Source organism: Ambystoma mexicanum, chromosome 5q (assembly GCF_040938575.1).
Source record: "Ambystoma mexicanum isolate Mex_15411 chromosome 5q, UKY_AmexF1_1, whole genome shotgun sequence".
NCBI lineage: Eukaryota > Metazoa > Chordata > Amphibia > Caudata > Ambystomatidae > Ambystoma > Ambystoma mexicanum.
The window spans coordinates 877,824,614-877,840,018 of NC_090933.1; the positions used below are offsets into that span (position 1 = coordinate 877,824,614).

At 45.2% G+C, this 15,405-nt stretch overlaps 1 protein-coding gene across 3 annotated transcripts in view; it reads left to right on the forward strand.

Annotated features, from left to right (window-relative positions):
• LOC138497732 (RING finger protein 151-like) overlaps positions 1-9,423 on the forward strand; it is a 506,808-nt gene extending 497,385 nt beyond the window's left edge. Inside the window, exon 7 of one of the 3 annotated variants that reach the window (XM_069621367.1) lies at positions 237-9,423. The gene's annotated coding sequence lies outside the window, so the exon portion shown is untranslated. The remainder of the gene's footprint in view (positions 1-236) is intronic. The other 2 variants (XM_069621368.1, XM_069621369.1) reach the window with 2 other exon arrangements.
• The last annotated feature ends 5,982 nt before the right edge of the window (positions 9,424-15,405 follow it).

Below are 15,405 nucleotides of genomic sequence, written 5' to 3' on the forward strand. Positions count from 1 at the left end.
CGCCGATGCAGAGACATACCGGCAGTAGAGCACCGATGTGCAGGCATGTCACGTGTCTGACACTGTGCACTCGTACTGCTGACAGCATCCAGCGCTGAGTAATACGCGGGCTGTATTTACAGCACGCAGTCCAAACACTTCAGTGCTTATGTTATGTTTTCCATATATCGCTTAATATCTGTTTGTTGCATTAGTATACGATCTGTGTAACATTGATTGTTTTCTCCCGTTCCCAGCAGGTCTAGTGCCCAGGTTGTAAGCCCAGCGTGATCGCCAGCGTGATCAAGAACATTACAGATGACCCTTTGCCCGGAATACATCACTGCACTGGGGAACTGCACCCACAGTCAAGCGCCTGAGCCGCACCGCAGGATATATACAGCCTTACCGCCATTTCAGATAAACTGCTCCCGCGCGAAACCTTTGTTCTGCACCTGTGTGACCGTCCGTACTATGAACAGCTGCTCTGAACCCACAGGTTACTCTTACTGTGCTCCAGCTCCCCAGAAAATGCAGCCGTACTGCAGTAACGACCAACAACTGTGCCTACTCCAGCGAGACCGCATCACTGGAGACACTATGCTGCTCTGCAAATAATTCACCTTCCTGCTTCCACTGAAGAAAGCACAGGTTAGAAGGCCACATTACACGCCATGGAGGAGCAGCTGCCAGGTACCACCGGCCATGGCACTTTGTTTATACACAGTGGACATGATGCACTTGTCGCATTCCATGAAATCCTTCCTCGGCTCTCTGGGAAGTGAGACTGCAGCAGAACAGCCAGGTTGCTCTTCTGGTGCATGCCAAGCTCTGCTGGCAAAATCGCAGCCGCCATTCAGATGAGCAACCCGGGTATCTTCTGCCGCAAGCCATCTCTGGAAGGCCTTAATGGATCTGTTAGAAGCCGCTTGAGTAGGCTGGATGAAGGCTTAGGGGGCAAGAGTCCATTGAAAACACATCTGACCGCATAATGCTTTAAGCCAGAAGAATGGTTTGTAACATTGTTATTCATATGTTGTACCCGTCTGGTCCAGGGGCGATTCTGACCACCCATCCATCACTGTAGGGGAGCCTTTAGGAACACGCATCTTACATGACCGTACATGGCATGGTCTCCAGGATCCCTTCCCTGATAGGCAAGTACTTTCCCTCAGCTACGCTGGAAAGGTGACAAGGGTTCATAGACCACAAGTTAAATATCGCCTGTATCATCAGTTTATGAAACAACCTCCTCAATGTGGCAAAAATATGGATGGATTTTCACTGTGTTTGTCAACACAGAGAGGTGCCTTGTCATAAATTAAGCATATTACTTGACAGCATCACCAAAGTATATTTTTAAAAACTGAAGGCCTCATCTAGCATTATTAGGCCAGGTATTTTGTTGATTGGGACTAGACTTGGAAGTTATTTTTGGTGAGCTTTGACTAGCTTTGTTCATGACCTCGAAGCATGAGCTTGTTTCAAAGGACCTGGATTTTCTGCAGGAATGCAGCGCTCACAGCAGGTCAGTAGAAGATGTGGGTCCATCCATTTAGTTTTCTTATTTACTTTGCTCTCAAGTGCTCGCTTCCATTATCACATCGGCATCACTCGGAGGACATCAGAAATGGCTCATCTAATACACAAAATAGCATAATGCATAATAACCAAGTACAAAGTCCACCCCATTTACTATTGGTTTCTTCTCTGTTCAGCAGTGGAGTGATTGGAACCAGTCCATCCCATAACCCGGCTTACTGAAGTTTCTTCTCTGTTCAGCAGTGGAGTGATTGGAACCAGTCCACGCAATAAAACTTGCTTACTGAAGGTTTAATCTCTGTTCAGCAGTGGAGTAATTGGAACCAGTCCATCCCATAACCCGAAAAACTGAAGGTGTCTTCTCTGTTCAGCAGTGGAGTGATTGGAACCAGTCCACGCAATAACCTGGCTTAATGAAGGTTTCTTTTTTAAGCAGTGGAGTGATTGGAACCAGTCCACGCAATAACCCGGCTTACTGAAAGTGTCTTCTCTGTTCAGCAGTGGAGTGATTGGAACCAGTCCACGCAATAACCGGGCTTAATGAAGGTTTCTTTTTTAAGCAGTGGAGTGATTGGAACCAGTCCACGCAATACCCCGGCTTACTGAAAGTGTCTTCTCTGTTGAGCAGTGGAGTGATTGGAACCAGTCCACGCAATAACCTGGTTTAATGAAGGTTTCTTTTTTAAGCAGTGGAGTGATTGGAACCAATCCACGCAATAACCCGGCTTACTGAAAGTGTCTTCTCTGTTCAGCAGTGGAGTGATTGGAACCAGTTCACGCAATAACCGGGCTTAATGAAGGTTTATTTTTTAAGCAGTGGAGTGATTGGAACCAGTCCACGCAATAACCCGGCTTACTGAAAGTGTCTTCTCTGTTCAGCAGTGGAGTGATTGGAACCAGTCCACGCAATAACCAGGCTTAAGGAAGGTTTCTTCTTTAAGCAGTGGAGTGATTGGAACCAGTCCACGCAATAACCCGGCTTACTGAAAGTGTCTTCTCTGTTCAGCAGTGGGGTGATTGGAACCCATCTACGCAATAACCTGGCTTACTGAAGGTTTCTTTTTTAAGCAATGGAGTGATTGGAACCAGACCACGCAATAACCTGGCTTACTGAAGGTTTCATCTCTGTTCAGCAGTGGAGTGATTGGAACCAGTCCATCCCATAACCTGGTTTACTGAAGTGTCATCTCTGTTTAGCAGTGGAGTGATTGGAACCAGTCCATTCCATAACTGGACTGACGACCAGTTTCTACTTTGTTTAGCAGTAGGGTCCTTGGAAGCAGTCTACCCCGTAACTTGACTTACTACCAGTTTCTACTTTGTTCCACACAAAATGTGACTACCAGTTTCTTCTATGTTGAGCAGTGGGGAACTTGGAACCAGTCCAATCCTTAACTGCACCGACTACTGGTTTCTTCATTGTTAAGCACTGGGGTCCTTTGAATCAGTCCACCCAAAACTCGACTGGATTACTGGTTTCTTCTTTGATAAGCATGGTGGTCCTTGGAATCAATACACCTCAAAACTCTCCTTACTACTGGTTTCTTCTTTGTTGGGCAGTGGGGTCCTAGAAACCAGGCCACCTATAACTCGACTGGATTACTAGTTTCTTCTTTGTTGAGCAATGGGGTTCATGGAACCTGTTTACCCATAACTGGACTGAGTACCAGTTTATTATTTGCACAGCAGTGGGATCCTTGGAACAAGTTCATCCCATAACTCGGCTTACTGAATGTTTCTTCTTTGTTCAGCAGTGCGGTCCTTGGAACCAGTTTACCCTATAATTCGACTGACAACCGGTTTCTTTTTTGTTGAGCAGTGGAGGTCCCTGAAACCAGTCCACCCATAACTGGACCGAGTACCAGTTTATTATTTGTTGAGCAGTGGGGTACTTGAAGCAGCCCATCCCATAACCATAACTGGACTGACTGCCGGTTTCTTCTTTGTTTAGCAATGGGATCCTTGGAGCCAGTCTACCCAATAACTCAAGTGACTTATTCCCTGGTGAAGGGGATTCAATGGCTTACGTTTTTATTTTTGAAAACGTTTCTGTACGTTTACTATGCAGAAGACTGCTGGTGCTGGTTTGCTCTTCCAGCAGCATTAGTAATCACTGAGGGCCGCTTCAGATTCAGTATTTCCTCTGCACCACGGTGGATCTGTGCAAGGCTGAAGCATGGGCGGCAATGTACTACGTCTACACATCTGTTACTCCAGATCTTCCAGCCTCTGCGGCAGATTGGCGTTTGCTTTAGTTTACAGATAGAACATTCTAGTCAGGTGGAGCACTTATGCTTGAGAAAGGGATCCGAGACAGGTACCTGATTTTTCGCAGTGGAATACTGTAAGGTTTTGTAATTCACAGGAAGAATAAAGCATCAGAAAATGACCTTTTCAGTTAGGAAATAAAGTTAGAAAACTGTTAAAAATATGTGGATGCTGTATGGATAAGAGTTTTGCGTTTGATCACTAACAAAACTAAATTAATGTACTTATTTTTGATAAGTTCGATTTGTCTGTAAAAAGAAAAACACTTATACTATTATTTTTGTTAAGGTTTTTTCAAGTTTACTGTGAAGGTTTACATGCAATCAATTTCGGAGGTTTTTTCATGTATTGGAATCATTTTCTGAAACTGGTATGGTACCGTGTCTGTATGCAAACCATGATGTCTAGAAATCATCTGTGTTCCTAATTTCACTGGCTTCTTTTCTCTGTGTTTACTGTTGTCTGGCTTTGTAGACGCACTACTGAAACATGGCGGAAATGGTGGCGCAAATGATTCCGATTGGCTGGGCTAATTCCATTGTGCAGGCGAAGCAGCATCCCGGCATTTCCTAACTCATCTGTTTGGCATCAGCTAGAGCCAATCATATTAACACAGCTGACACTGCACCATCAAAGGGGCAGTCTGGCCATAGCTGCTCAGTCACCTGCCAACTGCATGCAGCAAGTTATCCCAGACACATTGTATGTTGCGGGTAATCACAGGTGCACGTGTGCTTCAAATACCACAAACTGCCATTGGTATGTCCATCAGGCTACTGGAAGTATTTGCCAAATAAACAATGTATGTTCATTTAGCAACATTTTGCAGTATCTGAAATATTGCAAGGCATCTTAAAAGAACTTCTTTATTGTGTTTTGTTGATTTTCTAAAAGATGGCAGACACAACATTTGATGGAAGTCTGCATCTTTAAGCAAATGTTTGGTCCTTCATCCAAAGGGTCTTGTCCTAATTCTGTGTTAAAGTTCATAGATGTAGGGGTGCTTCCCCTTACTCTATGCCTATACGTAAATAAAACAGTATCTTTTCAGTGCTTGTACAGTTCACAGGAAGAAATTAAACACCCAAGTGCCCTCCCAAAACCAATTCCCTTTTCTCTATAGTGCAGGAGTCCTCCGTCAGTCCGTCTAGCGTTCCTGTACCGAGGTGAAGCCATCTCTCTGAGATGTAGGATTTCTGTTTGAAGCCTATATAATCTTTGCAAGTTACTGCAGGTGGCATACGTCTATGTACTGTTTCTGTATCACGGTTAGATTTCTAGGTGTCCTCTCTACATGCTTTCTGTTAGAGACCCATGCATCCTTAGATTAGGGCAGTGGGCATCTGGACATTAATAATCCCTTATCCTACTCCTATATAACAGTGTAGAGCCACAGAGGTGCTTGGATTGGCCCTATGTCCACGTTCCATGGTTCTACAGGTTAGTGTAGTAGTCATCTATTGGCCCTACCCTTGATCTCCCCTAAACGTATGTGTCATTTCCATGGTCCCACATTCATTGCCCAGTGAGTTGTCCTATTTCTGTATCAAAATGTATTCACATCATTTATTTGTTTCTGTGGTCGCACAGGCTAGTGTAGTGGTCCTCATCTGTGGTGGAACTCCTGTTTTGGAGGTGAGAGTCTTAGGTGTTCTATTGAACAGCATAAGTTCACTGGTTTGTGTGGAAATGTCCACCCTTTTCACCTATGGCTACCATCCTGAATTCTTCCTTTAACAGCATTTGCCAACAGCGCATTGCAGTATTCTATATTAAGCCATGGAAAACGAAGGCCTATCCTTTACACAACTTTAGCATAGCGAAGCCGATGATCTAACATGAGATATAATAATGCATGTGTGAGGAGGGGTGGTAAAAATCATGTGCCATCAACGTGCCTTAAGGAAAACAAATACATACTTTCAATTTTTACTACATGTATCAGTTCTCTTTTCTTGAAATCAATTAACGGTAAACGTCGTCCTATATCTAAATGTAAATGAATACCTGTGACTGAAGAACATCAGCCTCCCAGTGGCTTCCCCGCTCTTGTCTCCTCTGTGACATACTGGCTACCTCTATGGTCACCCGTCCTCTCCACTCTCATCGAGTGCCTGCTGCTTCCCTCTCTGTCTGCCTTGCGGCTGTATGATGCCATTCGGTCCCTTGCTGTTCTGTTCACTGGGATGTCTACTCGGCCCCTCATCTTTCTTACGCTGCCCACTTCCTTGGCCCTGCACCTCCTCAGTCTGTCCCCACAATCGCCCGCCTCTTTCTCCCGCTTGCTTGCCAATTGTTCCTTTTCTCCTCCAGCTGCTCCATGACCTCCTCAGCAGCTATGGCGAATGCAAGCCCCTCAATTCCCTGCACGCCATTAATAGCTATAACTCTTATGCAGCAGGCCACAGCTTCACGTTGCCAGGTGCGTCTTCTCACGGTCAGTACCTGGATGAGTGACAACTGGCTTCTTCTAAATGGCAATACGAGCAAGGTCTTGGTGGTGGGCCCTGATTCAAGTTCCTCCTTGTGGGCCGCAGATTCTTGGCCCTTGGTCCTCTGCCTAAGCATGTACAGGTGCTTAAATCCTTGGAATCATATTGGCCTCTTCTCTGTCTTTGGAGCCAAAGGTTAGCTCGGTCTGCCAGTCAGTCTACTTTAAACTTAAAATTCTGCACAAAGGGCTTCATTTTGTTCGGCAAATCTTCACTCTGGTTGCATCTTCTATGGTTTCTGGATCTCTCGACTTTGTATCTGGCGCAGCCCCTCTATCTGTTCCGTCACCTGCAGGTTCTCCAGAATATGGCAGTGAGATTTGCCTCTGGGTCTGCTTTCGGGGCATCAGCTTCTCTAGCTTCCACTAGCTTCCTGTGGCAAAATCAAGGCACTGTGCATTGTACACCGCGCTTTTTTCGGAGCTGGGACCGAGTACATACAGGCCCAATGCTGTCCCTGTGTTGCATTTTGCTCTCTTCGCTCAGCCTCCCTTTTTGGTATCCAGATTCCCTGTTTCAAACATTCCAAGACTGGGGGCTGCTCCTTTTCGGTGGCGGCTGCCCGGCTCTGGAACTCTCTTCCTCTGACCCTACAGGCCATTCAGGTCCCTCCTTTTCCATCGTGCTTTGAAGACTTTCTATTTTAGACCCTCTGTCTGATACTTTGCTGCCCTATCTCACGTGGTTAGCACCATGATGCCCTTGCTGGTGAAGGTGCGCATTATAAATAAACTCCCTTGTTGGGAGGCATTACTGCCCGATTGTGCCGGGAACTACATTATGGCCCGAAGCCATTAGTGGGCAGCAATGCTCCTCACCTTGGCGTTATCGCTTAACTAAACCTATCAAAGAGTGGAGCTTCTTCTCAGCATTGAGCTCATGCCTCCAATGCTCTGTCTGCAAGGAAACCGTATCATATTTTGCAAATTACTCTAAGACCTAGGTTCTCTATTGTTCTTTTCATCTATTAATTTGATCTGCACCGTTTTTTCAACGATCGAAATTCCCAATAATCAGATTACTTTTTGTTTCGCTCAGTGGCCACATGTAAACACAATGCCAGCACTTCCGCTCTCTCCCTTGGTAGGATTGGCATTACAGATTAGACTGGTGTTGCTGGATTTGAACCAAAAAAGACAATACCAATGTCTGTTAAAAAGAAGATAAGGGTTTCCCGAATCGTGAGAAAAGGCATTCGGCGTCATGCACTGGGTTGCTCACTCACTTTGCTCTCGAATTATTATGGGTGCAAGATTGCTTTGCATTCTCTTCCCAAACTGCGACACTCTGACCGACTCACCTCACTGTTTCCCCTTCACCCATGTTGAATAATCCTCCCGTGTCCCACCTCCATCTCCACATGGCCAAAAGCTTCAGTTACATTCCTTTCAGTTTTTATTCTTATCCATGCTCAAATTCTGTCCCTCAATTTTGCCTGTCATCCTAGGTCACAATTCCTTAGGAGTCACACTGTTTGCTGTGTTTGATCCTTTCTACCACTTGTTGAAATTGGGCCAAATGATCTGTAAACTCTTTCTTTCCGTTTCCTCCCTAAGCTTCACTTCCCTCCTACCAGTGCCCACTCCTATCTCCCTCAATTGTCCTTAGCATTTTGATTTAAGAAACTGATACGTTTGCATTAGAAGTGCCGTATAGCTTACCACCGGGGTCTGCAACCTTTTGGCTTCTGAGATATTTTGGAATACAGCTCCAATGAGCCCTAGCCAGCATAGTCAATGGTGAGAGATCAAGAGCGTTGATCCGGAGTGCTGCTGGTGGCGGACTGCTTCTTACACTGGGCATCAATGAAAAAGTTGTGAAATGCACCAGGTAGGCACACAACCGAAAAACAACCTAAACCCTACACAGTGAATTTCAGGTGGCATACTATGTGACTTTACAAATGTTATTGCTCCGAACATCATCATTGAAACCACTGATGGCATAACCTTTAATATTTTATGGCAATACTGTTTAGTAATTTTAATTACGTTGCAAATATTTCGTTTTCATTACAGTTTCACACACTCTGTCGCATTTGGAAATAGTTGTAGTAAATTCCCGTCAGTGTTTCACTTTGCATGGTTTATCACAATTCTGCAGTTGACCATGATTTGAACTTGTATAATTTGGAAATAAATGTCAATGAAAACCCATACTGCAGCACTATCAGGGAGTACCACATTAGCTTTCATGTGTAATCAGATTGTGAATTCTAAAACGTAAATGATTGTTCAGGGCTCTCGAGTGTCTCTCTTAGATTTTGCTTTGTGGAAATGCAGATATCTAGGTTGAAAACTAGATGTGCTTTACAAAGCCTTTCAGTTGAATAATTTTCTTTTTTCCCCATCACCCTTTAAAAGATGCTTTATCGATTTGAACAATATTTCTCAATCGCCTCTCTTACAAGAACATCTTTTATAATTCATACAGTGGTTGGGACCCTTGTAAAGGCGTGCACAGTATACATTGTCACCCTGCCGCTATTTTGAGATACAGTATCTTGTGCATTTTATACTTTGCTGTATTTCATTTTTTGTTGAATGTCTGTATTTTGTCCCATCATGTAAATATGTCTATGAAAATGATTCGCCTCATATGGTGCAGCTGTTATGGACATGAACTAGGGGCATATTCAATTTTCTCGTATCCAGTTATAATGTCGAAAAAAAGTTTATAAACACAAAACTTTCGAATACAAAGTTTTGACCAAAAAAATTCGAATGCATTTTTTTTAATGTTAAAGGGTTTAGTTTTGTATAGTAAAATAAGTGTTTTTAAAAGAAAAACAGGGGATTGGGGGGGATTTTTGTATTTCGAAACTTTGACTGTCGTAAAAGTCACTATAAACCAATTTTCTTCCAGTGGTTCCCCAATTAAATGCTGCAATACAACTGTCACTGCCAAAACTGGTCTGGTGAGTCTTCCACAGGGGGAAATACATGTATTTGCATTCAACAGAAGAAAGGCGTTTGGCCATCAACAAAATTATCCTGTGGTGCTATTCTGTTTTACACAGCCTTATTCTCTGATCATGTGTTTACTTTTACTGAATAAATAGTAGCATACATGGCCAATGACCTATGATTGTTTACCATGTTTTCCATAAATCTGTACTAATAAAGAGAAGTGTTTGTTTGCAGATCTTTCAAGTTCTCCATTTAAGAGCACTGGTTTCCTCTTGCACCAACAAAACCTGCATTCCACTAACTACTTCCTGTTTGACAAATACCTACCTCCATGTATGAACTTGCAGACATTTTGATGGTGGCGATCTGTTCTCATTTGGAAGCCACGTCAACGCACAATGCGGACGAAGCAGAGATGGTCAAACTGCTTCATTTATTAGAATGCTTTTAGATTTTTGTCGTTACAACATTATCAGAACAATGCATAACATTTAAAAGGACTTTTTTTTACAAACGTCTGTAAATTCACAGGGGAAAACGCACACTTTCCTATTTCAAAATGCATTATGCAAGAAAAGAGCAAAGGAGCAAAAGAAAGAGTCTTAAACGCAATTTCTCTTCAGCAAAAATGGTTATCTAAAAAGGCTGAACAATCTGTCCACTTTTTCATAAAGTACTAGTGAGGCTTAGCTCTTTCACGAAAAGCATACCACAACAAGTTTCCTAAAACAATGCGAAATGTGAGGAGCGCTTTTCTTCCAATTTCTCGAAATTAACAGCCGAGCAATAGAGTTTCAAATACAAAGTATGCAAGAGATAAACATATGATCATGACCACCAAGTACAATATCTACCATTTCCAATTTTACAGGGAATGTAAGGGTATTTTCCGGATCTGTATACACCTAAGTAAAAGATAGTTATTCTGGGGTTGTGGCCAGCTGGGCACCAAGATGGCGTTAGGACTCAGAGCTCCCAAGGAGCTCCCAAGGTATGATCCTGGCAAAGGGCAACACCCTTGAGGTGCAGTAAACTTGAACTGATGTGGTTATAGTGGCGGGGCAGAGAGTGGATGGGTCAGTGCCATTCCTGGAGCCCCTTTCAGTGGAATCTATGGTGCCTCTGGAGGGTTGGAGTCTGAGTTGGTGGCAGTAGTGTGGAGTGGAAGGATGGTGGCTACGATTTGAGCTGCACTGGGGTGGAGTTCGGTTCGACCAGAGCTACTGATAAGGGGTCTTTTAGAGTTAACCTATCCCGGCCCCCCTCCTGCCCACGATCACACAGTTGACAGGAGCTGATGAGTTCCCATGAACGTATCTGCCTAAGCCTGGACCTGGAGGTGGTGTGAAGGGAGTTAGGTGGGGCTACTCCTGTGATTGACACAGTTGTGTGAAGAGGTAAACTGAAGGAGGTGCCCCTTTTACCCCTCACCCTAGACATTGAAGGGGGCGGGGGTCTGAATGCTCTCATTGCAGTTCTACCTAGCAAACCTTCTCTGGACATCATTTTGGTGTGTTTGCTCTGAAAGACCTCAGTGCAGTCACTGGACCTGTGGATATGCCCAACCATATCGCTTCAGCTCTGTCATAGCCCTGCACCACACAGAGCTTGCTTACTACTATAGATCTTGTAGTGTGGAAGAATTGGTGGAGTGGGTGGTGTGATGAATCAGAGATGATTCCCACAGAGAACCTGGCTAGGACCCTTACCTTGTGGCCAGGGAAAGGCAGATGCTTCCTCACTCTGGGGTGGTGTTCTGCGGGAGGATCACATGGGGGAAAAAGGTCAGGTGGAATACGATAATACCTTTACAAACTTTCCCAAAGACCCTATGCTATTAATGGCTTATTGTAAGGTGGAGATTGTAGAAGAAAAGATTGATTGTAACATTGGGGACTTCAAGTCCCACAATGCCGAAAGTACTGGGATGAGGAAGAGGGATTTGGAGGCAATGGACTGTAAGATACAGTCTAATGATTTCAATGACCCACTCCTGAGAGGGACTAGGGACTATAAAGGGCCCCCTGTGGTGCAGGCCATTAGCAGCAACAGCAATACGAGCAGTAGTAGGAGTGGCAGTAGTTGTGGCAGCAGGAGAAGCAGAGTGTGGAGTACTCTGCATGACTCCACGTTGCAGCAGCAGCCGATATTGAGGGGCCGCAGTACGCCGGAACTGCCGCTGATTGGGAAGCAGATGTCGGTTTGTGAGGGTCTCAACACTTAAGCACTGGGTATGCAGAGATTGCGCACTGGGAATCGTTAAGGATAAAGGCTTTCCCCATGAGGATCTCGTGTGCAGAGGCTGCACTGTGGAAAGCCTTAATACAGAACGTTTTCCCCAAGGTAAAGTGTGCTCTGGTGGCAGACGAGCACCGGAGCACTTGTGGATCGATGATCGCTCTTTCCCTGGCCAGCACCGGCCGTGGAGAGCAAGAGAAAGCAACCTACCGTGGAGCGGGAAGTAATGAAGGCAGAAGACATGAAGGCAGCGGAGCAAGCGGACGCCTAGGCAGCACCCAGTGAGTTCACTAGTTAAATCTGACCCCGGAACGCTCTGTGATCGCCTGCTGGCCTGTGTCAGTAGTTTTGAATACCAAACTAATGTTAAAAAGCAGAAGTGGCAGATTGGGCATAACTGTGCATACAAGAGAATGCTTACCAGCTAAAGTGGCAGAATAAGAACATTGGAGTAGTTGTAATTCTAAAGGTGACAAACGACTATTGATAAAATAGGAAAAGACAATTAACAGCAGCCAATATTGCTCAAGCCTACAGAGAGTAATTGAGAAGACCAATTGTAAAGCATATTGTCACTAAGAGGAAAAGGCGAAAATTAAGAGAGACCCAAACACGCATTGTCTAAACCCAAGAAGAGCCAGGGCGATTAAAAGCCATTCTCAGACTTTGAGTGATGTAAGAGTGGGGAAGCAAGTGTGGCAGAAGAGATGTCCTCCTGATATCCATTATTCAGGAGGAGAGCAACATAGTCTGCAATACATGTGGCATAAACAGCACCTATGTGGTTCATGTCTTTCTAGAAGAAGTGTATATTATTGAAGTTGTGGAAAGTTAAAAGACTTTACAAAGTTGTTGCTACTGAAGTTGTTGAAAGTCAAAGGACTTTGCTAAGCTGTTGCTAAATGAACTTTTAGAAAAAACAAGAGGGGCTTGAGCTCGCCAGTTAGGGGATATTTCTATTATTCTGACCCACACAGACTGTATACTAGAATAAACTATTTGTTTGTGGGGTTTGCGCATTTGGCTGAATCCTCAGGTGCAGACTATATCGGGTGCTCTATTTAAGACCACTCTCTGCTGATGGTATGTTGGGACAACAGGGCACCTAGGCCTCCTAATCCTATGTGGTGCATGTCAGCTGACCTTCAGGGGGATGACGCTTTCAGAGGCTGACTAGAAGATTTCGTTGTGGCCTTCTTGGAAACTAACGTGGGTAGTGTTGACAGTTGGGGTACTGTGTGGGAGACTCTGAAGGTGGTGACTAGAGGGGAAGTAATTTCTGGTGCGTGGGAATCAAGTGATCATTGCAGGAAGACTTCGGGTCTCTAGAAGACCGGATTTGCACCATAGAAGAGGATAAACTTGAGGGCTCTTCGGTAGAGGCTGACCTTTTCTCACTGCAGACCCAATGTACGGAGGCATGGGAGAGGGGATAACGGGGTAAAATCAGGGAGGTAATTAGAGTGGCTGTGCAGGACTGAGCAATCACACTGCTATATATGGCAGTCTAAGGCAGCGATAAATAATATCATTAGTACGTTCTATAAACACCATGCTCCGGTTGACCTGGAAGAGTTGCGCTCTCCCAGATCCAGTTGCCATGGTTCACTATTGAACAGGCTGCTGGCCTAGAGATGCCTTTGACAGAGGACGAGTTAAGTGGGGTGATTGCGTCCTTGATGGACCGGTAAGATGCCTGGGGGCGATGGACTCCCGCAGAGTTTTATAAATCATATGGCCGCACCCATACCCCTGTTTTACTGAAAGTGTATGAGGAAGCCTGTGAAAAAAGGCTTGCTCCCACCCAGTTTGCGAGAGACATTGGTGGTCCCCATTCCGAAGCCTGGGAAGTCTGCGGAACATTGCGAGTCGTACCGACCTCTGGCAATGTTAAACAAAGATATCAAAAATATTAACTGTGCTGCTGGCTGGGCGGCTAAGGAAGTTAATTTGCACCTTAATATATGAGGATCAAAGAGGATTTGTGCCTGGACGGAGCAATGCCTTGAATCTTTGCTGTTTGCGGCACACAATTGACCAGACTAACCCCCTGGATGTGCCGTACACAGTGACGTCTTTAGACGCTACTAAGGCATTCGATACAGTTTATTGGAAATGAATGTGCGCTGCGCTACAGGGTTTTGGGATTGGAGAGTGCTTTATTTGTTGGGTCATGCTACTATATACAGAAACGGTGGCCAGGGTGAAGACGGGGAGGCTGGTGTCGGGCTCATGAGACATACAGAGGGGGACTCGTCAAGGGTGCCCGCTGTCACCCATGCTTTATATATTAGAATTGGAACCCTTGGCAGTGTATCTGCTACTTGTTTTCTGAGGCCGGCATAGAGGTGGGGGGGGGATCTAGACACCTAGTATCTCTTTACACCGATGACGTTCTCCTGTACCTGTGTGAGCCGAACCATGATTTACCCATCATCCTAGAGGTTTTAGATGACTTTGCTAGGCTGTCTGGGATCTCATTCAGCAAGTAGAAGTCGTGCCTCTTTCGTTTAGCTAGACTGCAGGGATATGATGTCAGAGACCTGCCAGATTTGGGGTTGAAGTGGGAGGTACACACTTTCAGCTATTTATGTATTCATATAACGCGCACACACCTGAGGACATGCACGTCAGAAATACAGTTAGGGCTCTAGAGAAGGTCCATGAACTTTTGGGGCAAACTACCACTATCTCTAATGGGACAGGAAGCTCTTCCGCGTTTAGAACTCTACTACTTGTCTGTGCAGCTCCAGCATGTGGCCAGCTGGCTGTCGAATGAGCCGACAATGGAATCCATGCTGCTGCTGACACTATTGCAACCGGCAGGGATTAAAAAGGCCTTATGGGTCTTGGACTGCTGCCTAGGTCAACTGACGCTACTGGTTAGGTCAGGTCGACTGGTGTGGAGCAGAGCACTGAGGGTGCTGAAGTTACGAAATCCTTACTCGCCGCATGTCCCCATAACAGCAGATGCATGCTCTTATGTGAGCGAGTTGGAGGTTGCCAGGTGGTGGGATGAGCTGGGACTGTCCACGTGGGGAGATTTGTAAAAGAATTGGGCTTTCCGAGATTTGGGGGATCTGGAGCAGAAAGAGGGTCTACCCAGAGATCAGTTTCTACGATATTTAAAATTGGTAAAGGTGGCAAAGAGTAAATAGGCAACTTGGCCTGGAGAACCAGAATCTATAGAACTGCTTACTTTGATGTATGAGCTGGAGGATGGCTGGCGCCCGGTGTCTTGGCTGTATAGGTGCTTGCTGATCACGATCAGTGTCCGGAACGTTAGACTGAGGGTGCAGTGGGAGGCGGATTTTAGAAGGGAGCTTACTGATTGGCAATGGGATAATGCATTAATCTTTGTCAAAAGGGTTTCGCACAATGCAAGGTTTTGTCTCCTACAACTTAATGTGCTTCACCGAACGTATATGACACCCAGTCGAGTGGTCAGGTTTGATTCTAAGGTGTTTCCTGTTTGTCCATGGTGCGGCGCTGATTAAGTGAACCTCATACATATGTTTTGTCAATTTGCGCTGGTGCGCGCTTCTTGGCGCCAGGTAGAGCTGGCTTGTGTCAGTGCTGTGGTCACGCAATATCAGTGGCACCCAATAGAATGCCTGCCGGACGCTTATCTCAATCCAGACAAATCTAGGCATGCAATTAAATGTATGGAACTAGCATGTGTCCTGGCAAAAAGCTGCATAGCAATGTCCTGGAAGCTAAAGAAGGGGCCACAATACTGTTTATGTTATGTTGATTTATACTGCGCACCGCTACCACCCAAGGGAAGTCTCCAGGCGGTCACACGCCTCTGCAAGAAAGAGGACAGGGTTGGTTAGTGAGGGAAGAGTGATAAGATAGGTCCAGAACCAGGTGAAACTGGCCTCTGTGTGGGTTGGCTTGCATATGGTTGGTTGCATGCACTGGCTTATTGTATCTGTACGGGTATGGTTCCATGCCTGGGTTGTTTCTTTGTTACT